Raw genomic sequence first — 25,901 nt, 5'->3', positions numbered from 1 at the left:
TTTTATGCCACCTTATGGGGGAAACATAATGACAGGGCTATTAAAATCGCAATCTCCCCATGCGACATTCCAGTTTCAGCACTTTCTCGAGTAATGAGGAACAGAAGGACCGTCTTCTTCTTCTTTTTCTAAACGATCAACTTTTGGGACCGGATGTATTCTTTTGCTGGATAATTAATGGCCACTGACAAATGGCGCTTGATTGAGGGACTCATCCTTGTATTTTCAATCACCATCTGCTGTGCAGCGCCGGCAAAAAAAAAAAAAAAAAAAAGTTAATTACCTCAAGTGTGCCCGAGACGCGGCATATTAATTGGAAGAAGAACAACAACAGAATTGGGGTGTTTTAGTCATGATGTTTGTAGGTTTTGTTGATGGATTAGCGAAGGGATGAGACGATACAGACCTCGCTGCTTTAATCGTCACCTGCAACTCCGGGCATCAATAACAATTTCAACAACAACATCGTGCACAAAACTTCAGCACTTAATGGCTTCGTTCAAAGCGTTGATGAATTGAATATGCTTATTTCCTTCATACAAATGAGTCGTTTCCAGTTTTATTGAGGAGGGGATGGAGACTTGCACTGCGAGTTAAAGAGCGTCGTGAGATCTAAATTACTAACTGATGAGCTTCATTAGCAAACAAGTATAAACAGGCCTCATTTGACAAATGTCTGCGCGGTTTGTAGACACACATTTCATTCGGTGAAGAGTTTCGATGTGGTTACTAAGGGGTGTCAAAAAGAGTTTGTTCATTTTGAGTTGATTTAAAGTTGCTTTAATGCTACGCAAATGCAATTATGCCATCTAGTGGCAGAAAAATTACCACAAGTCGTTTTTTTACAGTACAGCACATATTTTAATTCATTTTTATGAATTATTATGAAATTTGTGAGTTAACTATTGAAGTCATGTGATTAATTACTTTTTTAAAAAAATATCGCCTGACACCCCTAGGTTATAAACACACTTCGCAATCAACAAACAATGAGAATGGTAGTCTTTTTTGACAACTTTGTCTTTCAATATCAGTCGTTTTTTTTACAGTAGAGCACATCTTTTGAACTCAATTTTATTAATTATTCATTTCTATATCAATGACTAAAAGATGCTGCCATATTTCTATTAGTTTAACTTTTTTTTTTTCAATTTTGTGTTAAGAGTATGAAACTTATGTAAAAAAAAATGGTATTGTACATTTAGAACAGACGTGAGTTAATTATTGAAACCGTGTGATTAATTACGATTGAAAATTTTAATCGCCTGACACAAAAAAAAAAAAAAAAAAGTTTGAACATTGCTAGTCAATCTGGGTGGTTGTGTTCTTACTTTAGCTGCCAAGTGCTATCTTGGTTGACGGTTCAACAGCAATCCCCTCACCAGATAAGCCAACTTCCTCGCTCCCCATTCCCCACATTTGCTCTTTTTTAGCTTTTTGACTATTGAAAACTGTTGCTTTTTTTTGTTTTTGGCTTCCTAGCGGGCTGCTAAACCAATTTTTGACAGTCAGGCCTGGGATCGCTGAAAATAATAATAGAAAGGATTTTGTGTATATTTAGAAAAATTGAAACCCCTCTGTCACAACCCCCCGCTCGCAGGGGGTCCTAACCTCCATCCAGAAAAGACTTCCTTTGAAATTCTAAAGCCGGCGATCCCGCTCCACAACGTCCCATATTTGTCGGATCAAGGCACCATAATGGCTCCATTCAAGCATTCCTGATGACGGGATGGCTGGAAATGAGAGAGATCCTGAGTGCTCTCTCCTTTTTATTTGCTCCTTTATTCATTTTTTCATCCAGTCTAAATCCAGTTGGTGGGCTACTTCTTCCTGACTACCTCGCTCTCTCTCTTTCCAGACCGCCGTTTGAACCCCCGACTCATCACGCCACGGTACATGGGCCGCATGGACAGTTATTGTTTGTTTGCACTATTTATGTCAATGTACAGTCTGTAGCAAATGGCCCCATAATGTAATCAGTCATTCCTGCTGTCCCGCTCTGCCGTCCATCAGGCTAATGACGATCCGGAACTGTGAGAAGAAGTAAGGCGGCCCGTGATCTCATTCCCGTGTCTGGAAAAAATGTCAACAACAAAAAAAAGAAAGAAATGGCCCTTCCAGGAAGCTGTAACTCACTCCCCTAATCAGAGCATCCAATTCTTGTATTGTCATGCAAAATCATGATCAAAATCCATCATCTTAAATCCTGCTTTGTTGGCACAAACACATCAGATGTTTTTTTGTTGTTTTTTTTTCTCCTTCTGTCTGTCATAGTGTATTAAAATGCACGGACAGAAGAGTGGTAATTAGCGGGCAAAAATGAATCCACGTGGTGAGAACGCAATTAAAGCGCTGTTTGGCGCACTTGGTAATCTTGCGTGACAAGGCTTACAATTCAATTAACCTCCGCTTTTTAGCACTTTTGTTTCAACTTCTTGGGAGGCTCGTTTGCTTTCAACTTACTTCGATTTCTTTAATGAGGCCGAAAGGAAATGTCCAGTTTGAGAGCTCGCCAGATAGCCACAAACATTTTCCACATTAATCAGACAATATGATCATTGGTCATTTTTGGATATCTACTTCCTGTGACGTTCTTCTCATATCGAATATGTTCCTTTGTTTGGGTGGGAGTATATTTGGCTCAAATTTGGAATTAGTATTCAAAAATCAAACGAAATGACAAATTTGCAAACTGACATTTCACCGTGTCTTCCTATTGGCTGACAGCTGCGGCAGTGAGACACCTGCGCTCAATCAGCACTGATTGGAGGAGGGTGTGGCCACACGGGTGAAGGTAACGAGCTCAGCCAATCTTCAGTCAGAAAGCTAATAGCTGCCATGTCATATACAATATGTTCCTTACTATCTACTTATTTATGTCAATAGACTTTGACTATATGCACTTTTATAGTTGTTTTTTTTTTTTGTATGTTCCTAATATTATGGCCCAAAAATAGTGACTCACTCACACTTTTCCCATGGCATTAATCTACTATGATGTAAATGAAATTATTTATTTATTTTCCTTTTTTTGTCTTAATTTGCATATCTAGGTTACTGAAAACAGACATTTTGGAAAATGTAACCCCCATCCAATGTGAGTTGCTTTTTCTTTCTTTCTTTCTTTTTTGTAAATACAGGATCAACTCCCAAGATTGTTTGGTAACATATACAGCAGACCTTTTTTTGTGATTGACTACCATTGACTTGAACTAACTAAAAACGATGATGACAAAAACTTGCTGTATGTGGGCTCGTGCTGCCGGATAAGTTTAATTTATTTTGAATATTAAAATTAGCCAGCTCTTGATTGATAATGTTATTGGAAAGTTTTTTATTTTTTACCTTTTGAAATGGAAATGACACGGATTATTTTAAAGAAAGACCCATGTATCCCAAATATAGCATTTTTCCATATTCTTGTGCTTACTTGCATGAGTTTGATGACATAATACATTGAAGTAAGGCTAAGTATCGGCCCAATATCGGTGCTCGCCCCATACCTAGTTTTATTCAGTGACTCTAAGATTTTGCCCCCATGATGTGACGTCATAATAAGAAGGCAGCTATTGTTTTGCATGTTCTTGACAAGCATTGTAAAGCAAAATTTCCAATTTGTCAGTATTCACTGCATTTCCTGCCTTGGGAATGCTGTGTTTAGCGAAGTTGTCACCGCGTCATCGTCCATGTTTTTGACACAAATCATCCTTTTTGTGTGCTTTTTCCTCAGGTCAAGCTGCCATGTTGGATCACTTCCACTCGTAACGTGCGCTTCCTGGCCAAGGGCAACTGCTTCCCATGCAGTCCTGTCACTGATACCACATCCAGGAATTAGGGCCGCTTGTTTCCTCATCACTTGTCAAGAGGTAAGCGCATGTGTAAGTTTTATCAAACCAGTTGCGACAAGGGCAAAAAAATACTTTGATATCTGTCATCTTATCTGCCGGCGGCCTGTTGGGGGGGGCGGCGACATGTTAACAAGAAGATGGCTCCAATGTTCTTGCAGTGTGTCAAATTCAGCGGATGCTTTTTTTTTGTAATGGCGCATCCCCGCTGAGGATGTGACAAGCAACCCACACATTTTCGACTAATTGCATTTTTGGATACTTTGAAGTGGCTGCTTGAAATTCGCCTTGTGGTGCCCATCACATTAATGGTGGGAAAAAGTTTGTAAATGATTTCTCTTGGTGTCGTTTTTTTTTTTTTTTTTGTGTCACCAAAAATCTGACATTTGAACAGGGGTGTGAAGACTTTTTAAAAGTAACTTCAGCTTTTCAATTATTGTAGCTTCTTAAAACTTGGTAAAAAGCGCGTGTAGCCGGTGAAGACGTATTTGCAGAGTGCAGACGCGGCACAATTTGGCCGAGTCGGCGCAAAGAGGGAGAGCGAGTTGAGCCCCCGAGAAAGCGCCAGGGCTCACCGTTTGTTATTATTTTCCGACGCGCCGTCTCTTCCTGGCCTACTTTGAGCATTGTTGAAGTGTGTGGCAATTTAACGCCGCACGCTTATGCAAATAAGGTGTGGGGGGGGGGGGGGGGGGTGCAGTCTCATCTGTTGTTGCACACGACACCATTGTATTGTGTCTTTTATATGGGCAGTCAATTTTGATTTTTTTTTTTTCCCACAACCTGCGTGCGACATGTATCTGATTTGTTCGTGAATGTGAACAGAACAATATGGATTTTTTTTTCAAATCCAATCCAGGCCTGTATTGTATGTAAATCAGATATGCAACGGTGGTTAGAGGAGCAGAAAACAATGAAATCAATCATTCGGTTAAGAAAAAGTTGAAGAAATCTTTTAAATTGCCACAAATGCATCAGGAATGAGAACTACATGACGTTTGTTTGTGTTTCTGTTTACCTTAGAAGTTGTTTGTTTTTGCTCAGTAAATGACGACATTAGAAGATCACAAAAAAAAAAGGTCGAATGTAGCATATCCCTAACAAAACGTACTGGTAATTTATTTCAGTAGTTTAAATCAAACAATTAAATGTCATGATGTTCTATTTGATCATTTTGATGATTGTAGTCAAAAAAAATGTTTTTGCATTAAATGAGAAAAGGAAATAAAATTGATTACTACAAATTATTTTTTTAATAATTCGGGAAGGGTGAGTAACGATTAGGGGTGTTAAAAAAAATCAAGTTTGTGAAAACGCATTTAAAATGACAAAACACACAAATTTACAACTTATCCAATATAAAATTATTCACAGGACATACATTACTCAATATATGATGAAGAAAATGGGACTCTCAGACTCCGACATTTGTCTCCAATGTTTACAAAACACTACAGACACTTATGTTCATGCTTTATGGTTATGTACTCCGGTTATGTATTTCTGGACTAAAGTCTTAGAAAAAGAAAAACTTTCCGCTATTTTGGACTGTAGGATACCTTTATCTCCAAACTTGTGTTTGCTAGGTGACCTAACAACAACTGACTTACCACATAAACAATTTCAATCTACACTTGTAGCCCTTACTATCGCTAAAAAAACAATTCTTGTTAACTGGAAAAATAAACAAACTCTGAATATCGACCAATGGTCTAACCTCCTCATAAATCACATTTTAATGGAAAAAAGATCTGCCTCAAATAAAAACCAAATATCAAAATTTATAGAAACATGGTCTACGTATATAGAATTTTTTAACCTAATTCCGGTTACTTAATTCTGTCTGTTAGCGAGAGCCACTACATCGTGATAACTTACATTGATGTTTCTGCATTTGGCAATTTATTATTATATTATATTATTAGTATGGGATTTTTTTTAATGGGCTTTAGGTGAACTGATGAATACACGCACACACATACACATACTCACCCACATACAAATATATATATATATATATATATCGCGATATAGCACGCAATTCTCGAATCGATTCGATATGTGGCCGAATCAATTTTTGAACATCAATTTTTTTTTATGGGAATATTCAACAAAAAGTCTTACTTGGGGTTAGGATTCACACATTAAGCATAGAAGGATGTTATATTAATGGAACATTAAGCCTTAATTTATTTCAGTGCTGTTCAAACATGAAACGGACTGCAACCTGTTTGTTAAATGCAGTGGCTCAGTCATAAGCCTGAATTTTCAGATAAATAAAAAAAAATTCATTTACAAGTTTACGGATTAGTAATTTCTAAATTTGAGTATTTTTTTTTTCCACAATAATCAATTTATAGATTTGCATCGGGATTAATCGAATCGAATCGGGACCTATGAATCGTGATACGAATCGAATTGCCAGGTACTAGGCAATTCACACCCCGAGTGACAACACTAGGCATGACATCGGGCCAATACCCGGTGTCAGGTTTGGGGTTGTTGAGAACCCAAATGCAGGAAACAGGGAGGCGGGGCAGACTTGCAGGAGTTTGGAACAAAAATGGATTTTATTTCCAAGGAACAAACCAAGAGGCAAACAAGGGACGAGGGAAAACGACTCGGTTAGCAAAAACCCCAAAATCCGACACAATGTTACAAACAAAACACACACGAGACTAACCAGGGCAAGGACAGGGCGAATGACGCAAACAAATAATCCAACAAAGATTGCAGGGAAGGAGGGAACTAAAAAGGAGCAAACTGATAAGACAATGACAAAAACCTGGACATGACACAAGAGGCCGAGGGTGCTGATTGGAAGACACAAGCGGACTGGTATGACGAGCACATTGACAACAAGAAGGCATGACAACTGCTCTCTTGTGGCCGCCTTACTAGGAACTAATAACTAGAAATGAGAAGAATAGTATAATATATATATATATTTTTTTTTTTAAGTCTTTCAAATCATTTCTAATGTAGAAATTAGGCAGGATTTGGCCATCTAAAAGTATGCATTTCTCTGCCAAAATAACACTGCCAACTACTGGTGTGGCATGCATACTGCAGCGCTCTCAGACAAGATTGTTGCGGGATGGTTTCATGTCCATTCTTTTGATTGGCTGTCACACAATCCTCTCTCCACATCACGTTCCCTCAATAGCTGGCTAACCCTTGTAACTGATTTTCTCCCGTACGCCCCTTCTGAGGAGAATTTGCTTTTTATTATTCGCCAGGGTTTCCAATCTGGCACTGTCAATTTACTCTTGCCTTTCCGCCTGCTTGACTGCCACAATCAACGCCGGCTCCAATTTTTTGCAGTTTACGCAGACGTCAGTGTGTAGCGAGAGGCCCCCCGAAAATGGTTGGCATGCTGAGTCCGCGCCAGACAAAACAACATCCACGCGGCGATCTGACACTGCAATTTGCGTACGCACCGGAGAGGCAAATCCTCGCCACCTTCCCCGACGTTCGCAGCGCCGGCCTACTTTGCAAATCAATCACGCGGCACAAAACAGCGGCTTGCGGAAGCGGGGGATGCAAAAATATGTGGCGGTGAGTTTACGGTGAATATGAATGAAGGTATCATGCAACTTTTATACCTCCTAATAAGCCCCCGAGGCGGGGAACATTATGACTCGACACTTTTACAACCTGGGATGGTCTGCTCAGTCATGCGTGTGCGTTTTGGCGCGTGTTGTTCAATTGATGAGTGTTACTACTACTTTCTTCAATCAAGATGGCTAATTCCAATTAAATTAAAACCCAAGAACCCTTTTCTTCTTTGGAAAATTATGAATTATACATTAAATGACTGCTATAAGTTCACTGAACACCAAAATATGTTTTTTCAATTTTAACCCTTTTTTTTAACTAGCTCAGAGTTGCTAATTTATCAAAATATGTATATAAAACATACTCCTAGGCATTCTGCAACATGATATGAAATAGATTAACAAAAAAAAAAACAACACAATTTTACAATCTGATGGTTTGCTGAAAAGATGGCTGAGAACAAAACAGCATGTTGGCAGCCATCTTGTCACCACCACTCGGCTCATGTAATTGCAATATTCATCCACTAGATGGCCCCATGTAGGGGTCAGAAGTGGCACTCTGGACTTTTGAAGTTAACTCATTCACTGCCAGTGACTGCTATAGAAGTAAAAAAAATATTTAAACTAAATTACATTTTTTTCCAATTTTGTTAACAAGAGTAGGAAAACCTAGAATTGTTTTATTGTACATTTAGAACAGATCTAAAATTTGTTATTAGATATGAGCTAACTAATGAAGTTATTCATAAGTTTTATTTTTTTTATATTTTATATATATATTTTTATATTTTTATAATTTAAGTAAAAAAAAATAAAATTTTATAAGTTCAATTAATTATGATTACAAATTTGAATGGCCTGACGCCCCAAATTTTTAATAATGTTTTCTTTCTTTTTTTAATTAATTAATTGCCATTGATGACTATTTCTATTAGTTTAACATTTTTTCCCACTTTTAACAAGAGTATGAAAAGTTTTTTTTGTTGTACATTTAGAACAGATATAGAATTTGTGATTAATCAATCGTGAGTTAATTAGTGAAGTTATGCGATTTATAATTGTAATTAATGTTAATCGCCTGTCGCCCCTAATTAATAATTTATAATTTATGGCAGTGAATGAGTTAAATTTGTAAAAAAAAAAAGAAAAAAAAAGTCTTTGTTATTTGAGTAGCAGAATTCATAGGGGCCAGATTTGACCCCGTGGGTTCTCCAGGGTTTAAAAATGGTGCTTTACAAATAATGTGCCGTGTGTCTTAATATATGCTTTCCAAGGAAAATCCTTATCTAACCCCTCTTTGTGTTGCACTTCAAAGTTGCTGAATGCGTTTGGTTTTCCGGTTTGTTATTCAAATGCGCGCTTGCCTTTCGGCCCTTCATAAGCATATTAATAGTATTTTGTCACACAAAATGGCTGGTGGTCATGGAGGCGTAATCAAACAATGAATTGCACCATAAACGCTTTCAAGCCAGGATGTGCTAATAATAACGTCGGTCAGTAAACTACTCGTTTGCTTTTTGAGTGTTCGTAATAGAGGCTGTTAATGACCGTCTCCGTGCCTTCCGCGTCGCCTTCTTTTTGCATTTTCCTATACTTCAGGCAATTAAACGCGTCTCCCACCCTGCTTGTTTGACTATAAAATAAAATAATACCATTTTGAAGCAAGCTATGGTGTATTTTTGAAGACGAGAACCGCTTTCAGTTACCCAATCAAGGGTTAATGCTAAATTACCCCCCCCCCCCACAAAAAAAATGTTTATTTTCACATGGGCTAACCAATGAAATGCTAATTTCTGTGGCGGCGCCGTGAGCTTCCAATCCCCACAACTGATGACACATTTGCGTCATCCGCAGAAATATTTCACCGCTTGATCATCCATTAAAGGAGTTAAAACGTGCCGAATGCCAAATGAGCCCGCACTTATTGACTACCGCGCGACAACTCCCCGTTTGCGTTCATTTATTACATTTGCAGCCAAGAACATAAATAAGTGTCACGTTTGTCTGGCGGGGCTTCCCGGAACACGGCACGGGCCGATAGAATCGATGACTTTCTAAAAGCGCTTATACGAGAGAGGATCAATGCGAGAGATCATTCCCACGTGTACACAAATAGAGCCATTGATGCTATTGAGTGCCCTCAGGACTGGATGCTAATGTTGGAGTGGTGACTTCTCTCTCTCTTTTTTTTTTTTTAACTCTCATAATGCAAGATGGAGCCGCTGTGATGGAACATAACACCTCGGGCTTAGAGTAATGCCCGTGAAAGGCGGCGCTTGCCCCGCCGCCGCCGCCGTCGCCGACGTCTATATTTCTCCTCGGCTTTTCGGGACAAACTTTCCGAGCACCGCTCTTGTCAAGTTGTTTGCATTCGGCTTGCCGCTAAAACCTTTTGATTGCTATCTTGTCTATTGCCGCTGTAGATACGGAGCTTTGCGTATTGTTAGCCCAGGAAAACCGTCTGATTCCCGGCGTTGCTCCGGTGACTTCAAATCCTCCCCAAAATGATTTTGTAATGGATTTTGGAAGAGAACTGCACAGAAAAGCTTCTACGAGTCCTTCAAGAATTTCAAAAACCACAACTATAATCCTGCGCAGTTCTATTGTAGTCCCCTTTTGCAATTTAGGAACTAGGATGTTAAATGATTGGGCTTCCACAGGGACGCTGGCATAATCACTCTTCGAAGCGCTCACACGTGCATTTAAATCTCGAATATCTTTTTCTCTTTGAAATTTGATTCATTTATTTACAACAGTTTAATGCAGTAAACTTGTTAGATGTATTTAACCGCACCAGTTTTTCCTATGCAGTCACCAAACCCATCTTAATGGAAAAAAAAACAAACTTTTTTTTATTTAAATATATATATATATATATATATATATATATATATTTTTTTTTAATTAAAAAAATGTTTTTATATATATCATATAAGTCAGGTGCGTGTCTTGACATCCGCTGACCTTCTGAGACTGACTCAATCACTGGGGTATGATCGAACCCAGGATAAGAACCACTGTCTGCTCGGTGCTGGATTTCACTTTCCTTTTTTTTTTTTTTCTTTGGTCCTTCCTCTGGTCTCCTGACGGCCTCACGACTCTGGCTGGAAGTGTTCGGTTTAGGTGAACGGTATGGGATTTTTTAATAGGTTTTAGGTGAACTAATGAATGCACGCACATACACATTCTCACCCATATATATAAAAAATAAAATAAAAATAAAAACAATGATGATGACATGTCAAATCGGTAAAATTACCGAATGAACAATACTGAGCTTTCCTAAAAAAAAAAAAAAAAAACACTGGCTTTCTAGGTTAGGGTTACAGCGTAAAGGCCCTCCTGAAGTTCCAGGTACCGAATCCACGGCTCGCCAATGTGTACATGCATGGCAAACATATCAATCAGCTCAACCCCAACCAAATGTGAAAACTAGAGATTCTTGTAAAACGTCCTATTTTTTTATTCTATTTTCACTTTGCAGACAAAATGGCGTCGTGTCCCAAGCTCATCGTTTCAAAACGCACATTAGCCCACGGACGGTTTGAGCAAGATTTAACGCGGGGCTACATCGGAGATCACGCGCTCGCCCGCTGGAGTGTGAGATGAGCGCATTTGAATTGACATGAAGACGTACGCGTGGGGACGTTCGCAATAACGCTTAAACGCTGATGCATAGGAAGACGGGGTTGGATAAAGCGCAAGCGCTCGTGTATTTACTTATGCGTGACAAATGGGAGGCCATTTTTCATATGCACCTCGTTCTCCGCATGGTGGTTCAAAGTGCCGTACGGATCATGGAATAGAAAACAGGCCTCCGCAAAAAAACATCAAACCATCACCCAATGGACCGTCCACGTCACGTTCTCAGCACTAATAGCAAAAATAAATGCCCCAAAACAGAAATTGCTAGCATAAAACAGACACCGTGAGTGAAATTCTTCATGATTTTGATGTGAAGTATAAGCTGCACTTCAAGTATCCCTTTTTTAACGCGTTCTCATCAGCACGACTTTAAAGATCACATCTTGCCGGGGAACGTACGGAGGGAATTGGCTCGGAATTCACCCCATCATCTCCCGTGACCCGACTTACCGGGGTCGAGCCGCCGAGCTCCGGGAGCCACCTCGGGGTGTTCCCGCATCTTGGAGGATCTTCCTGAGAATGCCGGGGTTGCTAGGCAACAAGCAAGAGGAGTGGCCGGAGCCACCGTTTGGAAACGTATCTGATGTATTCAGTCGTGTTCATCCTATTGATGTTTTCATCCGTTACTCGTTCCTGTTAATGCTGTCATAACATTATCACAAGCGTTCCTCTAGTGCATTTTATTGTGGAAGAGGCATTAAATAAAAATTGTTTTGGTACACTCCATCGGCTTCCCCTATTAAATTCTCTCCAATTCACTCATGTAGGACAAGATTTCTAATTGCCATATTTAACATGTTCATTATTTAATTATTCTTTTAATTAATTTGTCACGACTAAATGATTACCGTAATGCAAGGGCTCTGGGCGTAGACCCCCACCCACGCCGCACCCCCTGCCACCCCTCCCCCTTATGTCACTCGCCGGTGTTTCAATATTTAGATTGCAGACAAGAAATGGGACATTGAGAGATTTTTTTTTCTTCTTCTGGAGAGCTCAGTATTGTTCATTCGGTAATTTTACCGATTTGACATGTCATCATCATTGCTCTCCCTCTTTTTTTATTTTTATTATATATTTAATTTTATTTTGTGCATGTGCGTGCGTGAGTGTGTATTCATTAGTTCACCTAAAACCTATTAAAAAATCCCATACCGTTCAACTAAACCGAACAATTCAGAACCCAGCCAGAGCCGCGAGGCCGCCAGGAGACCCGAGGAAGGACCAAAGGAAAGTCAAATCCAGCACCGACCAGACACCACCCACCGGGCCACCAACCAGAGTCCTTCACCAACCCCAGAAACATCCAAATTCCACATTGAGAGATTCTATTCTCAGGCGTACTGACACTTTTTTTCTACGGGAATGCAAATGGCCTGAAAGTTTCAGTGATTGTAAAAATGAATGCGAAGTGACTTTACTGCTTCTCAGCATGCAGGATGTGTGACGCATAATAATGCATGTTAATGATTTGAAACCAGTTTTTATAAAAAAAAAAAATATCATTATTATTTTTTATTTTTTATTTTTCCTGGAGAAACCAGTTTTTATAAAGCACAGTATATGTAAAGTAGTCAGAAAGGATTACGGCAAAGTTTGTACATTCTAAAGCGACACAACAGGTGTCCCGGCGGGCCCACCGATATTACAGTTGAGCAGAGTTGCGAAAACACGGTTGCCACGGCGATGACCCAGCTGTCATCTGCTCAGTTAAAATGCCTGCGTCCAATCTGGAGGATTCTGCCGCTGTTAGGGAAGTCATTGAGACTTAAAGTAGCAATGAGGATCTGCCAGAAATGTTGTACACTTGGAAGCCATGACTGCGTGCGTGTGCGTGTGCGTACGTGTAGCAAGACGCTCATGTTGCTAACTGGCCTGATGGAGCGCCATCGCATGTAATCTGGGATTAATTAACCGGAATTCACCGCCGCCGCCGCTTTCCGAGCTAATCTGGATGATGTTGGATTTGTATGGCAGTTGAAGGAAGGGGGAGGGGGCGGGGGGGTTCAAGTTGCAGGTACAGTGAACCCATGGAGATTTTTAAGAGACTATGGGTTTTCAAATTCCAAATTGTGTTTTTGTAATTCAAAACATAAGAGTGTTCACGAGGTCGCTGTGTGTTAACATGGAAGTGGACATTTTCCGGCGTCTTTGTTTTTGTCAGCGTGCCAGCAAACTTAACTGGGAGTGACAACAGCTTGAAGGAAGCACACTTTGCATCTTTTTGGGAGAACTGCGCGAGCGGAACAGTCCTTTTGACAGCAGGGGGGTGAGAACAGGAATACTTGAAAAAAAGTGTGTTTTGATAAGTGCATGTGGGAGGGGTACAAATATCTAAAAAATGTTTTTCAATGGTAAATCTATCATGTTTTTTCCCCTATCGGGGGCTTGTATCACCACAAAATGCAGGTTTTCTCCAAAGTGGTTAATTGTCGAACGTGTCATAGAACACGCGTGTATTTGTGTCATTTGAAAGAAAACATACAAGAAACTTGTGGTTGCAAGCGAGTAAGTAGCAAGCGGAGAAGAAGCGTGACAGGGGGGGCCCACGCAGCCTGTCGAGCCGCCGGTGTTTACAGTGAAAATATTTGCCTGTCTGGGGGATCTGAGCGCTGCGAGATAAGGCGGCGACAGGTCCTGTCACCGGCAAAACCGTCTGTCTCCCTCCCACCTAAAGTCCTCTTTTATTAAAAGAACATTGATTTCTCTTCGCTGTTTTGATTAGCCCGCCACCGCCACGGGAGCCTCATCAAAACACATCAAATATTCGCCGCCGAGGACGTCAAACAGAATCCGTGCTCATTCGGTGTATTGTTCTGTGGGATTCCTTCGCCACGAAGGTGGCAGACTGACTGGCAAGGCGTTACGAATGCAGTCCAGCCACTTTGGCCGAGCGATGTGACCCAATGCCACCGAGATGTCGACACGGTTTTGTTGTCATTTGAAATTTAAGTCGCAACTTCGGCAACGTCACAGATGTATTGCGCAATCAAAAATGCCATGTTGTATAATGTGGCCTTTTAGGTCTTATCAATTCAGTGTGGTTTAAATAATATTGGACTATTATCAATCTCATATTTAGCTGTTGCAAAAAAGCGAAGTGTGGAGAGTCCCCTAACCTCCCAATTCTCCACATTCTGTATTGTATTGTAACTACAGCGTTTTTTCTTTATAGTTGCACCGTGTTGTTTGCGGTTCAGTAAAAATAATAAACGTGGCACCTTTCGTTGGTGTAAAAATTTTACAAAAGATTTTTACCAAAAGTCAAAGAAAAATGTTTTCAGCTGACACAACCTTAGGCATGAAGACGCAACTGTTTTGAGGAACCTCTCATCCAGTTGCATTAGTGTGAGGCTATAGCCCATGTTTTATTTATGTATGGCCTTGCATAACCTCCTTCCCTGTTTCTTTTTTTCCCTGACTAGAAAAAAACATCACTGTCCTTGCAACTGCTGGTGTGTTAGGTGTGCATGCTTCAGTAATATTTAATGAGACACCTTGGCTCGGACTTGAAGTCTTTATGCACAATTGCACTATACTATATAAGCACAAATTGCTGTACCTTTTTTTTTTTTTAAGTGTGTCAGAAGGTAAATCAATAATTTTTAGACCAATCAGGTGAAATTAGATCTTTCTCCCACTTGCTGATCAGCACCATTTTGGGAGTAATAAATGCTGAGTATTAAATTTTAAAAGTACTTAAAAGACGAAAATGTAGCCTCACTTTACGAATAACATGAAAAAAATTAGTAGGCCTAAATGTAATTTGCGCTTATTTTGAATAACAAAATATGAATCAATGTGGAATGATATAGAATGATGTGGGATGGGAATGTGCAATTTTTGTTATCAAGGTAAATTGAATGTTTAATCTGTCATTGGGAATGAATAGGTAATTTTTTGGTGAATTTTTGTGTTGAAAATTATGGATTTTTGGTCACCTGGAATTTTGAGCAAGTTGAAAATTGCTCTCAAGGTGAATTGAACGAGCTAAATGTTAAATTTAAAATGGGAATGATGTGAATCTGTTATTATTGTGTTATTGAATTAGCAATGAATGGGTTGAGAATGTTGACTTTTGGAAAACTCCATTTTTAGAATGAGAAAAATAATAGCCTAAAAGGTGTGAATTTTTGGAATATAATGAAACTGGAATGATGTGAATATGGTGAATTGTGTTGAAGTAGATACATGTCAAAAATAATGGAAAGAAGAAATAGACATTTACCATTTCTGGAGAAATTGCATGTAAATAAGGTAAAGGTAAATTCCACTGATTGTCACACCCAACTAAGTGGGGGCGAAATTCGTTCTCCGCATTTGACCCATCCCCTGAGGCAGCGGTGAGCAACAATGATTGCGCTCGGGAATCACATGGTGATCTAACCCCCCAATTCCAACCCTTTATACTGAGTGTCAAGCAGGGAGGCAATGGGTCCCATTTTTTTATAGTCTTTGGTATGACCCGGCCGGGGATTGAACCCACAAACCTGCCAGTCTCAGGGCGGACACTCTACCACAAGGCCACTGAGTTGGTAAATGTGAAGGCTAAATAAAAAAAACATTGAAGCATGTAGAATTAATTGTTAGGATTTTTGAATGATCTGGAATGACGTTTAACGAATTTGCATGACATGGAATGGGCTCCAGCACCCCCGCGACCCTTGTGAGGAATAAACGATTAAGAAAATGGATGGATGGATGGAATTTGGGACTTTTGAAAATTCTGTAAATTGGAATAATAATGCACTTTAATTCTGAATCTTCTGCTGCATGAGGTCTCTTTGCTTTGCCCAAGCTAACAGGTCAGCGCCAGGCGGAGGGGAATACTGGTAGCTAATTTACACCTCGTCCGTCACGCCTTGTCTCTCTGAATGGTTGTTCTTCGACACGGCACACGCCTCCTTTAAAGTAGAAACTACATTGCTGCAACCACGTGGTGCTATTAGTAGCTGCATTTAGGGCACAAAAGCAGTACACCACCCTACTGGAAAACCCTAAAAAAGTATGACGAGAGTGTAGTTTGCATCCCAGCTGCTGTTTCCTCCCTCCCACGAGTGTCTTTGAAGAACTAATTGAGGTGCTCTTGTGTCAAATCAGGCAGGATATATATTTATTTTCGCATTCTTCACAGCCAGATGTTCCTGTGATTAGAGGATGAGGAAAGAGTGATGAAGAGCAGAGTCCCCTTTCCACTTGCACCTTACTGAGAGCTGATTGTGCCCCCCCACCCCACCCCCCACACTATCTTTTTCCCAAAATTTGTCAAGTCTGGCTGCGTGGTCGGCCTTCGCATGCTCGCCGGGCCTCTTAGCGATGCCGAGGCAGATGCTCGAGGCCCGCAGAGGGGAGAGCTTGTCTGCTCTAAAAAGGCTTAATGAATGTGAGCCGCCTGTTTGCGTAGATGTCGCCAAGTGCCGCAGCTGCACAGGCGCCTCCCCCACCCACCCCCCACCCCTCCACCTGCGACGACTCTTGCGTGATGGCTGAGTCCGTGAAAGGCGGCTAAACCAACACACAGGCAGGATCCATCCGGAGCGGGCCGTCCGAAGGGCTTTGTCCCGATGTCAGCTGATCTTATTGATGGGATGGTTTCAACGGCCCACGTGCCCGAATTCTCCCCTCTTCTGCTATTTTGGCTTAATTAGCCTTAATGAATTTATTTCCCCTCATTGTCCTCTGGAGTGCCGCAGACTGGCCTCATTGGAAACGCGGTCAGAATACAAACGCTGCATTGTCATTCCCTCATCAATGTCAAGAGTTTGAATTGATGCCTGGTCCCGCTTTGATTTTTATTTTTTTGTATTTTTTTTTTTGCAAAAGCCTTTCCTCGACATTCTTAAAAATGTTATTATTATTCCATTATCTTAAAGTTTTGTCTAGGTTGTAATGAAGGCTTCGAGGAACAGGTGATGGGGCTAATTAGTCATTAGTGAGGAGATTAGGGTCCCAAATGACAAGCGCATGCTTTACAAGGTCATAATTTGATTAAAGTCACCGCAATTTGATGGGAGAAGCTACTCTCAGATGATTAACTCGCCCCAACTACCCCCCCCCCCCTTCTCCATTTCTGTCTCAACTTCTGTATCTGACATGAGAATAATTTACGCATGCATTGTGTTTTTTTTATAGTACTCCACTAGACAAACTTCTTTACCGATAGCCAGCTTGTAGTCTTACACTGGTGAACAATTCGGGAAAAAAAAAAAAATCTGTTAGCATTTTATGCTAAATGAAACTGAAATTGGCATGCTAATTCCCAAATTTTCGAGCACTTAAAAAAAAAAAAAATTCTCCACAGCTTACCCTCCAAATAAGCAATGTTCCACTGAATAGCTGTAGTAAGACTGTAGTAAGAAGAGTTTATTAAGTTTGGACTCATCTACAAACAAACTATATCTAAGGTAAAAGTCATACACTTACACTGTAATAAAGTAGTGTATCAAATTCATTGAACTATCTGTAAACATCAGAATAAAAATAAATAAATAAAATAAAAATAAATTAAAAAATTGGCGGCTAAATTCAATTGTCTTTGATGTTGACTAAAGAGTAAATTGTCTCTGAAGTTAACAAACACAGAAAAAAAAATCTGTAAACATCTGCATCCAACAGAAAGTGTTGTACACATAATATAATAAAATAATAATAATACATAACCAAACAAATGACATTCGTCTTCTCTATATGCCGTCCCTTGGCATGTGTGCCGACACGTTCACTGAATTTGAAAGTCAACAAGCAACTGTAGTTTTTCTAGCAGCGGCTAGTTTGTCCATATCGGTGCGCTGGCGTGTGCCTCGCTAGTGAAAACAATGCCGTTGACGTTAAGTGTGGCAAATTACAAGCTCATCCGGTGAAGTCTGAAGGCGATATAAGCCCCCTGAACATGCTCTGAACCTTGCGGAATGAAAATAGGTCAAATCTGGCGGATTTAGGGGGAACATTTACTCCCTTGTCGCCAACGCAACCGTCACAAGGTGCGAAAACATTCCGCTCGTGCCTCGCTCTTCACCTTTCTCTCCCAGTCACCTTGTTTTTCTATTGTTTACCAGTTGCCGTTCACTGTAATCAAATATTGATGGCGACCAGTAACAGAGAGAGCGTAACCCCCCCGCCTCAATTTTTAATGCCTAATATGGGACAGCAGAATTTGCTTTGCTAGACTTTAGTGCATTTGAAAGGAGACATGCTTCCCATTGGATTCGAATTTGGTATACGTTTCCCTGAGGTCCACTGAAAGGCACACCGCCGCTTTTGATGTGGTGAACCGCTCCGCCAGTGAATTATAAATACGCAAAAAATCGAAAGGGAGTCAACATTTTCTAATGCACATCTTAAAGTGGTCTTCTGGAGGAAGTAATAACCCTGAAGAATGAAAAGAGATGGCGGACGGAGGCATGAGGAGGCTCAGAGCGGTGGCAAAGAGGCCAAGTGGGCGATTATTGAACCCGTCTCGTTTAGGTTTAATAACTAGGCAGGTGAGTGGGAGGTGCTGTCGGTCATTTTGGCCCAGTTAAGCCCAGATATGTGCATGAATAGGATGGCTTTGAAGTATAGTGATATTTTGTCATTTAGGTGACAATCGATTCGTTTAATCTTGAAAGGAACAAAGAGTCAAACCTAAAATGAGAACACTAAAAAGTAACTACAGTAAGCCAAATCTCACCCTCCCGCGTCTCTTTTGTTATTTTTTTTTTCTTAGAAAATGCCATCTGGTCAAGTCTCTAGAGTGACCCGACTACTTTCCGAAGATGGACAAAAGGTGCTCCTTGAGCTGTTCTTGTCTCCAACGGTGAGAAATCACTTCAGTCTAAACTCAAGTTATGTGGAAATTCACTGCCACCAAAACTCTTAAATGTGAAGTTGTTGATTTCTTATGACTGAAAACATGTCAAGGACCCGCCGCATTTGCTTAATTTATAAAGTGCTATTTTCAATTGTCAAGGCGAGGCAGGGAATTTGGTTAGCCTCAACGGCTGCAGTTTAATTAACACAAATCACTTCTGGACTGAGGGAAAAACTACTGAACAAAAAGATGCTCCAGGTAAAAACTGGATACAAAAAAAACCACGAGAGCAAGACTCGACAAGGCGCAAGGGCTGTGGATATTATATGTGGGAACGCTTCCATGCACGGGACGTGACACTTCGGCAACAAGACAAGGAAGACGCAGGCTATTTAACACGTGACGGTGATTGGGAACAGGTGGACACAATCAAGGAATGGGGCAGACACAGACTCCACATGAGGAAGGGCAAGTGACCTGAAACGAGAGGAGAGTTAGACTTTCAAAATAAAACCGGAAATGACAAGACAAAAAAAAACCACTCCATTGCGACATCACATCAATAAATTAGGCTAACCCTGGTACTTAATTTTTTAGCGGACTTCCCCTGAAAAGATTTCTGACATTTTCTGGTTCATGCGCACAGGTTAGAGGTTTATACTTCCATTTTGTTGGGTGTGTGCGTCTGCCTATCGCTCTAGCCCACGGGTGTCAAACATACGGCCGCGGGCCGGATCAGGCTTGCGAGATGATTTTGTAAAGCAAAAAAAAAAAAGAATTAATCAGACTGCCGCAATCAAAACATATAAATGAGCAATTTCACAAGCAATCCTCAGATGAACAATGCAACTTGTACATGGATTTATCCTGGATGTCATTTTTTTACAAATAACCTAATGTTACGGTTTGTTTAAGAAAAATAAAAAATTTAAATATAGGCCAACATAAATCAAACATAAACATGCTAAATATGACCGGTAACACAAACACATATGAAATTAACATATATTATAACTTCATTAACTGCACCACACAATGCATTCTGAGAACGATGTATATGCAAAACATAACATAACGGGCCCGGAACTCAAAATGGCAAAATGTTGCTGCGTTCCATTTGCATTTTTTGGAACAATATATTTACAGTTGAGCCTCGCAAATTAGGGCTAGCCCGCAAATAGCAAAAAATCTGCATATAATTGAGGCTAATTGTTTATACCATGGTTTTATCGATCCGGCCCTCTAACATATTTTCCCCCATGTGGCCTGCTGAAGAAAATAATCTTTTTCTTCCGCGTGTTTGTTTTCTTTCGGGTAGTGAGAATGTTGGTTATCCGAATACAGGCTGGAGATCGGTCAACAGTTCCTTCGAAGGTTTTATTTTACAGAATATTCCGGACACAAGCGAGTTTACAGAACATTGCAGCAGCTTCTCGCATGTGTGAAGTTACAGCGGACTCGCAACATTTTTATACTATCTTGAAGGGCGGGTACCACAAAGCCCCCACCAATGAGATAAGACTTTAAAAACATCATTGATGACAGACACTTCAACCACAGACAATGTCCCATTGTTGTCAGGCGCCTGACCTAATATGAGTTTGACACCTCTGTTCTAACCTCTGGCAGAGGATCTCGGTTTTGTTTTTATTCTTGAAGGTGCCGCTCTGTTTAACGAATGAACCTATCCCGAGCGAACGATGCCGCCAGGCTCTCACCGACAGATGCGCTTTATGCTTTTTGAATACCGCACGCCGCCTCCTTCCTCCTGGATCTCCAAGAGGGCTCCCTCCTTATCTCTTACTATATTGGTCATTGGGATCACCAGTCCATTATCTTTAGTGGTCTTGGCCTTACTTTTGTTGAAAGCCTCTCCGTGTTTAGCCGAGTATCAATACGGCGAGGTGGAACCGCGCTCTCCTGTGACTCTCTCTGAGGGCGCTTTGCTTTTTTTAGACGCGCGAGCGGTGCAAGGCGGGGTCACGTTACACGGAGGAGCACGGCATGAAAATCCCATCCATTAGTCATGAAATAAGAATGCCAGTGAGTATAATGATGGCCCTTTTTTGCCTGAAAGTGGCCTTTGGGCGGCTCAGTGATCCCGCCCTTGAAGAGGGCACTTCATATGGTTCACAAGAGAGGGGAAGGGTGGAGATGAATCACAACAGGGTCATTAATGGGACACGTGGAGAAGCAGTGGCTCCACTGGATCGCAAAATGTATGCTAATAGTCCAGATGCAATGCATATACAGATAAAATGAAGAAACCACTGCAAAATGATGATTTCGCTATTTACAGGGTATTAGATTATTTGGAGAAAAAAAAATGGTGAAAATACCAGATTTTTTTTTTCTCAAAAGTTATGCTTCTTTACATCAAGCATAATTAATGACTTTCCCTTAATAATAATACATCAGTTTAGTCGGATGTTATGTAAAACATAATGGCCTTAATATATACATATTTTGTAACTTGAACCTTATGATTTCTCCCAGACAATGAATAATGAAACGCAAAACTTTCCTTTCTTTTCTTTGGTCCTTCCTCGGGTCTCCTGACGGCCTCACCGCTCTGGCTGGGTTCTGAAGTGTTCGGTTTAGGTGAACGCTATGGGATTTTTTAATAGGTTTTTGGTGAACTAATGAATACACACTCACACGCACTCACACATACTCACCCACATACAAAATAAAAAAATATAAATTATTTTTTAAAAAAGTAAAAAAAAAAAAAAAAAAAAGAGCAATGATGATGACATGTCAAATCGTTAAAATTAGCGAATGAACAAAACTGAGCTCTAAAAAAAAAAAAAAACAAGAATAATGTATAGCACATTGTACTGAAGTAGCATTATTATACTTATATCAGATTCTTTTAATCAGTTCCCTTTAAGGGTTAAATAGTAGCAAATGTAAATATTTTTGGTTCACTTGGAGCCGGACCAATCCCCCTTCTTCTCGTTGGTCCACTTTTAGGAAAATGGACTGGTGCACTAAAAAAAATAGATATAGTTAGACATGCATACCCATCTCGGCCGTTTCCCATGAGAAAATAGAATTGGGGATGAAAAAAATAACTTATTTCTTCCTATTGGGGCTTGCCAACTGCACTCTCCCCCGTCGTCACTGAAAGCAATCACTTTACAATTGATTTTCATGGCTCAGGGAGAAATAATGGGAATTCTTTCTAATATAGAAATGTATGTGTTCCTTTTGGTTAACCAGAATGGACCATATTTCAGGCCTTGTCAGTTAGAGGGCAAAAATATCACTACTTCCTGGCTGGGTTTCTTTGCCTTGTCTCTTGTCCCTGCTGTCCAAAGTGCTGCCGCCTTGCCTACAAAAAGATGGTCTGTGTTAAGAAAAGACAAAAAGGGGCGTCGACAGGGAATCAGTTTTGGAAGCCATTGGCACCCACAATATTTTTTTTTCCATGGGACTCTAGTTGGACCCCCATTCAAAAATCCAAATCCTTCCCCATCCATTTTCCCAGGGTTTATCCATCAGCAGCTGTCGACTACTCTGCACGGGCGCCATTACTGTACCATTACGTACCCGATACCTCCAGTTTATTACCGCTATAGGAGTGTCTCAGCTATTATTAATGATAGCTGAACCCGAAGCCCAGAAAGGAACCTATTGATTGACAGAGGAGGTGAGGAGGTTAAGGATTGCCAAGGCATCGGCATTCCTTCGACTCAAAAGCAATCTCGGAGCAAAGTCGGAAAAGCTTGCTAAGATCGTGAGCTCGGGTTCACGACGGCAATCATGAGGAAGAGGCGCAGATGTGGAAGCAGCTTGCCAAACACGTCCTGGCGGAACGGTAAAAGCTGCGATCTTGTTTGAATTCATAAACGCTAAGCTCGTTGACAGCCGTTCGCTATGTTGCAGTGAGAAATCAAGTCATTTTAAAGAACCAGTTAGTTTACATTGTTGCTTTGCTGGGGCTCCCCCTGCTGGTTTCAAGCGGAATTGACTTTTGAAAAATATCGGTAAATATGGACGACCAACTGTAAACATTCATAGTGAACCCTAATTCTAAACCTGATGTCTTGACTTACATACTTTTGATTTTCCATGAATTTTCTCTTAATATTCAAAATAAAATGATGAAATACGGGTCTTTTTGAAATTTATGAATATGATGTCTGAATAAACGGATGATTAGTCCTTAATTTCAGATTGTCAGATTGTTGAGACTGTTTCTTGAACCCTTATCTCCGTTCCTTTAAAAAAAAAAAGCACTAATACTAAGTATTTCAAGTTTGATTCGAACTGTATTCAAATTAATCCAGCGTTGTCTTATTAGCAAATGCTAACTGCTACGTCCACCGCCAAAACGAGAGAAATCGCTTCAGTCGTCTTCATGCCAATGAACGTCAATTTATCGGACGATCTTTGTAATAACACGCAGCTAAGTGTTTGAACTGATTTCAGGCCGCCGTCGCGTGGCTCCACACAATAAATAACCGAGACGTCACAAGCAATTAGCCTCAAACAAGACGATCGGAAGAACTCATAAGCATTTTGGCCGGGGCCGCGCTTTGCCAAATTATCATCAGCCGGTGTCGGGAGCAATCTGCATCCTGGGCTGAATCCTCACGGGAGAAAGGTCTGTCGCTCCTCAATTTGACCAACGGAATATCAATGAGCTTTTAACTAGTCAAAAGTGAATGACAAAGAAAATAACGTGGAGTCAACTGACTCGTGTCTTGAGTTCTCATTTGAATTGAAGCTCGTGTTTATCAAGTCATCTCCAGTCTTGACATTTACCTCAAAAGGTAGAACAGGTGTTTCGTTAATGGCCTGTCATTCAACAGTTGGCGGGAAAGTCGTCGGAATCCCACTGAGGCAAATGCCGCCGATTGTGCTCACTTTTTTCTTTTCTTTTTTTTTTTTTCTGGAGAGCTCAGTATTGTTCATTCGGTAATTTTACCGATATGACATGTCATCATCATTGCTCTCTTTTTTTTTTTTAAACTTTTACTGCCAAAGACGTTAAATGACGTTCTGCAAAAACCTACGGAGGAGCGCCAAAGACGGTAAAAGACGTCCACCTATTTTTTTTTTTTTTTTTTTGAAACGGGTAGAGGGAACCCTTCCGCATCTGTGGTGAAAGTTTCCAGCAAGTCTGTTGTGCCTAATGACTATTTTTGGCCCCTAGAGGGCAGCGATGACTCTCTTTTGACAAGATTGGGTGGGCGTCAGTAGAAGACGTGAGGCGGGGCTAGAGTGTTGAGGGGACATTGGCTGAAGAAGCCATAATGGCGGCTGCTTGCAAGCAGCTCACGGTCGAGCCGTTTTTTTCAAAGACATCGACCAACGATAAAGAGCACATTGATGACGACGATGATCATCATCGATGATGATGATGGTGACTCCGAGGTTGACGCCAAAGTTGGAAGCGCTGACGCGGCGCCTATGACGACGTTATAAAAGTTCACGGGCGAGCGATGCTGACACCGGAAAACACGGAGCACAACGCTCAGGCGGATGTTCAATCGGACGACGAAGAGTGCCCCGAGTCCAATGCATATTCATCGGAGGAGTGAGTACAGTCTGCTACTTGCTATTCCCCGGAAAAAAAGTCCGTCAAGAAAGTGTAACGTCTGCACGTGAAAGGAGCCATCGCAAGTGAAACTAATTTGGTGTGCAAATCCTGCTGCGTCTCCTTGCACGCATGGGAGCGTTACAAAAAGAAAAACTGTATTTGAAACATCCACATAATTGTAAATAGTACCACAGTTGCACACATTTGTAAATAGTTTGCAAAATTGTTTTGTCAAATTGTTACACTGTTGAATGGAAATAAACGTATTTTGCAAACTAAAAACACTTTTTCATTGTTGGTGAAAGCGTTTTACAGAAGTAAAGCACTATTTAGGTGTTTGTGGCATCATTCATGGACAAAAAGAAGTGTACAATTCACTAGAGTGCATGAAATAACATCGTTTCACAAAAAGCAGTTTTTCTCCGCTTTTTGTTTCAAAACAGAGAATTTCGGTGAAACGAACCATTTTCTATTGTTGATTACTGAAGAACGGAATAAGGTAGAAACAAACTTCTGATGAAAGATGGGAGTTCAATCTTTCATTTGGTAGTATGTGTGTTTCCATAGTCCAAACACAACATTTTTCTGTGGACCTTGAAAGATCAGTCAAAATGCTTAAATCGGCTGGCACTGGCGACAACCCGTTTCTGAAAACGTCTGGCAGTGAAAGAGTTAATTTTTTTATATATATATTTTTTATTATTATTATTATTTCTTTTATTTTTTTTGTATGTGTACAGTATGTGAAAAAAAATCATTGCTCTCTTTTTAAATTTTTTTTTATGTGGGTGTGTATGTGCGTGCGTGCGAGTGTGTGTGCGCTCACTATTTTCAACACCTTCATCATTTCGTACCAAGCAGTAGAGTTGAAACCATTTCTGTCGCTACTCTTCGTCTTTATTGCTGTTTCTAGAAAATGGCTGCGTAATGTTCCTTTCAACGTTAATTGATATTTTGCACCTCCCTTTGGTTCAAACGCTCCAAACCGTTAAGTGGAGTCATTTCAAAGTAGGCGTCATTTAAAACCGCTCGAATCACATTTGAACCAAGCGGCAGATGTTTGAACGACGTGTTCCGGGTCCGAACGGAAGGATTAAAGTTATCTGCTTTTGGACCCGTGCCAGTGGAGACACTGTTGGGGGAAGTATTAAGTCGAGTTATTCCATTCATGCCTGGCAGCCAAATAGTTGTTTGAAAAACATTATGTAAATGATTACGGGATTAAACTTGGGTAGGAATAAATAAAATAAGAGCATCATTATGTCGTAATATCGACTTTAAGAGCCTAAAAATGGCAAGCACGGTTTGCTTGTTAACAGATGGTTGAGGAAGATGCAATAACTCTGCACTATTGCAGAGGGTCTTCTCTCGCATTGTGCAAAGGGAATGAAATGCGACACTCCAGAGGGCCCGAGTCGTTTCTTCAAAGCTAATGAGCAAAGAGCCGGCCCGTGTCTCCCTCTCCCTGGAAGCATGTGCCGTGCAAGGTAATGGAGAAGCGGGACCGTGGC

At 40.6% G+C, this 25,901-nt stretch overlaps 1 long non-coding RNA gene across 3 annotated transcripts in view; it reads left to right on the top strand.

Annotated features, from left to right (window-relative positions):
• Positions 1-2,839: 2,839 nt before the first annotated feature.
• Positions 2,840-25,901, top strand: part of LOC144035301 (uncharacterized) — a 38,866-nt gene continuing 15,804 nt past the window's right edge. For all 3 annotated transcript variants that reach the window (XR_013288411.1, XR_013288410.1, XR_013288409.1), the window contains exons 1-3: positions 2,840-3,097; positions 3,731-3,866; positions 18,756-18,845. This is a non-coding gene — a long non-coding RNA (uncharacterized LOC144035301). The remainder of the gene's footprint in view (positions 3,098-3,730; positions 3,867-18,755; positions 18,846-25,901) is intronic.

Source organism: Vanacampus margaritifer, chromosome 15 (assembly GCF_051991255.1).
Source record: "Vanacampus margaritifer isolate UIUO_Vmar chromosome 15, RoL_Vmar_1.0, whole genome shotgun sequence".
Taxonomy (NCBI): Eukaryota; Metazoa; Chordata; class Actinopteri; order Syngnathiformes; family Syngnathidae; genus Vanacampus; species Vanacampus margaritifer.
This window is presented reverse-complemented; position numbering and strand designations above follow the sequence as displayed.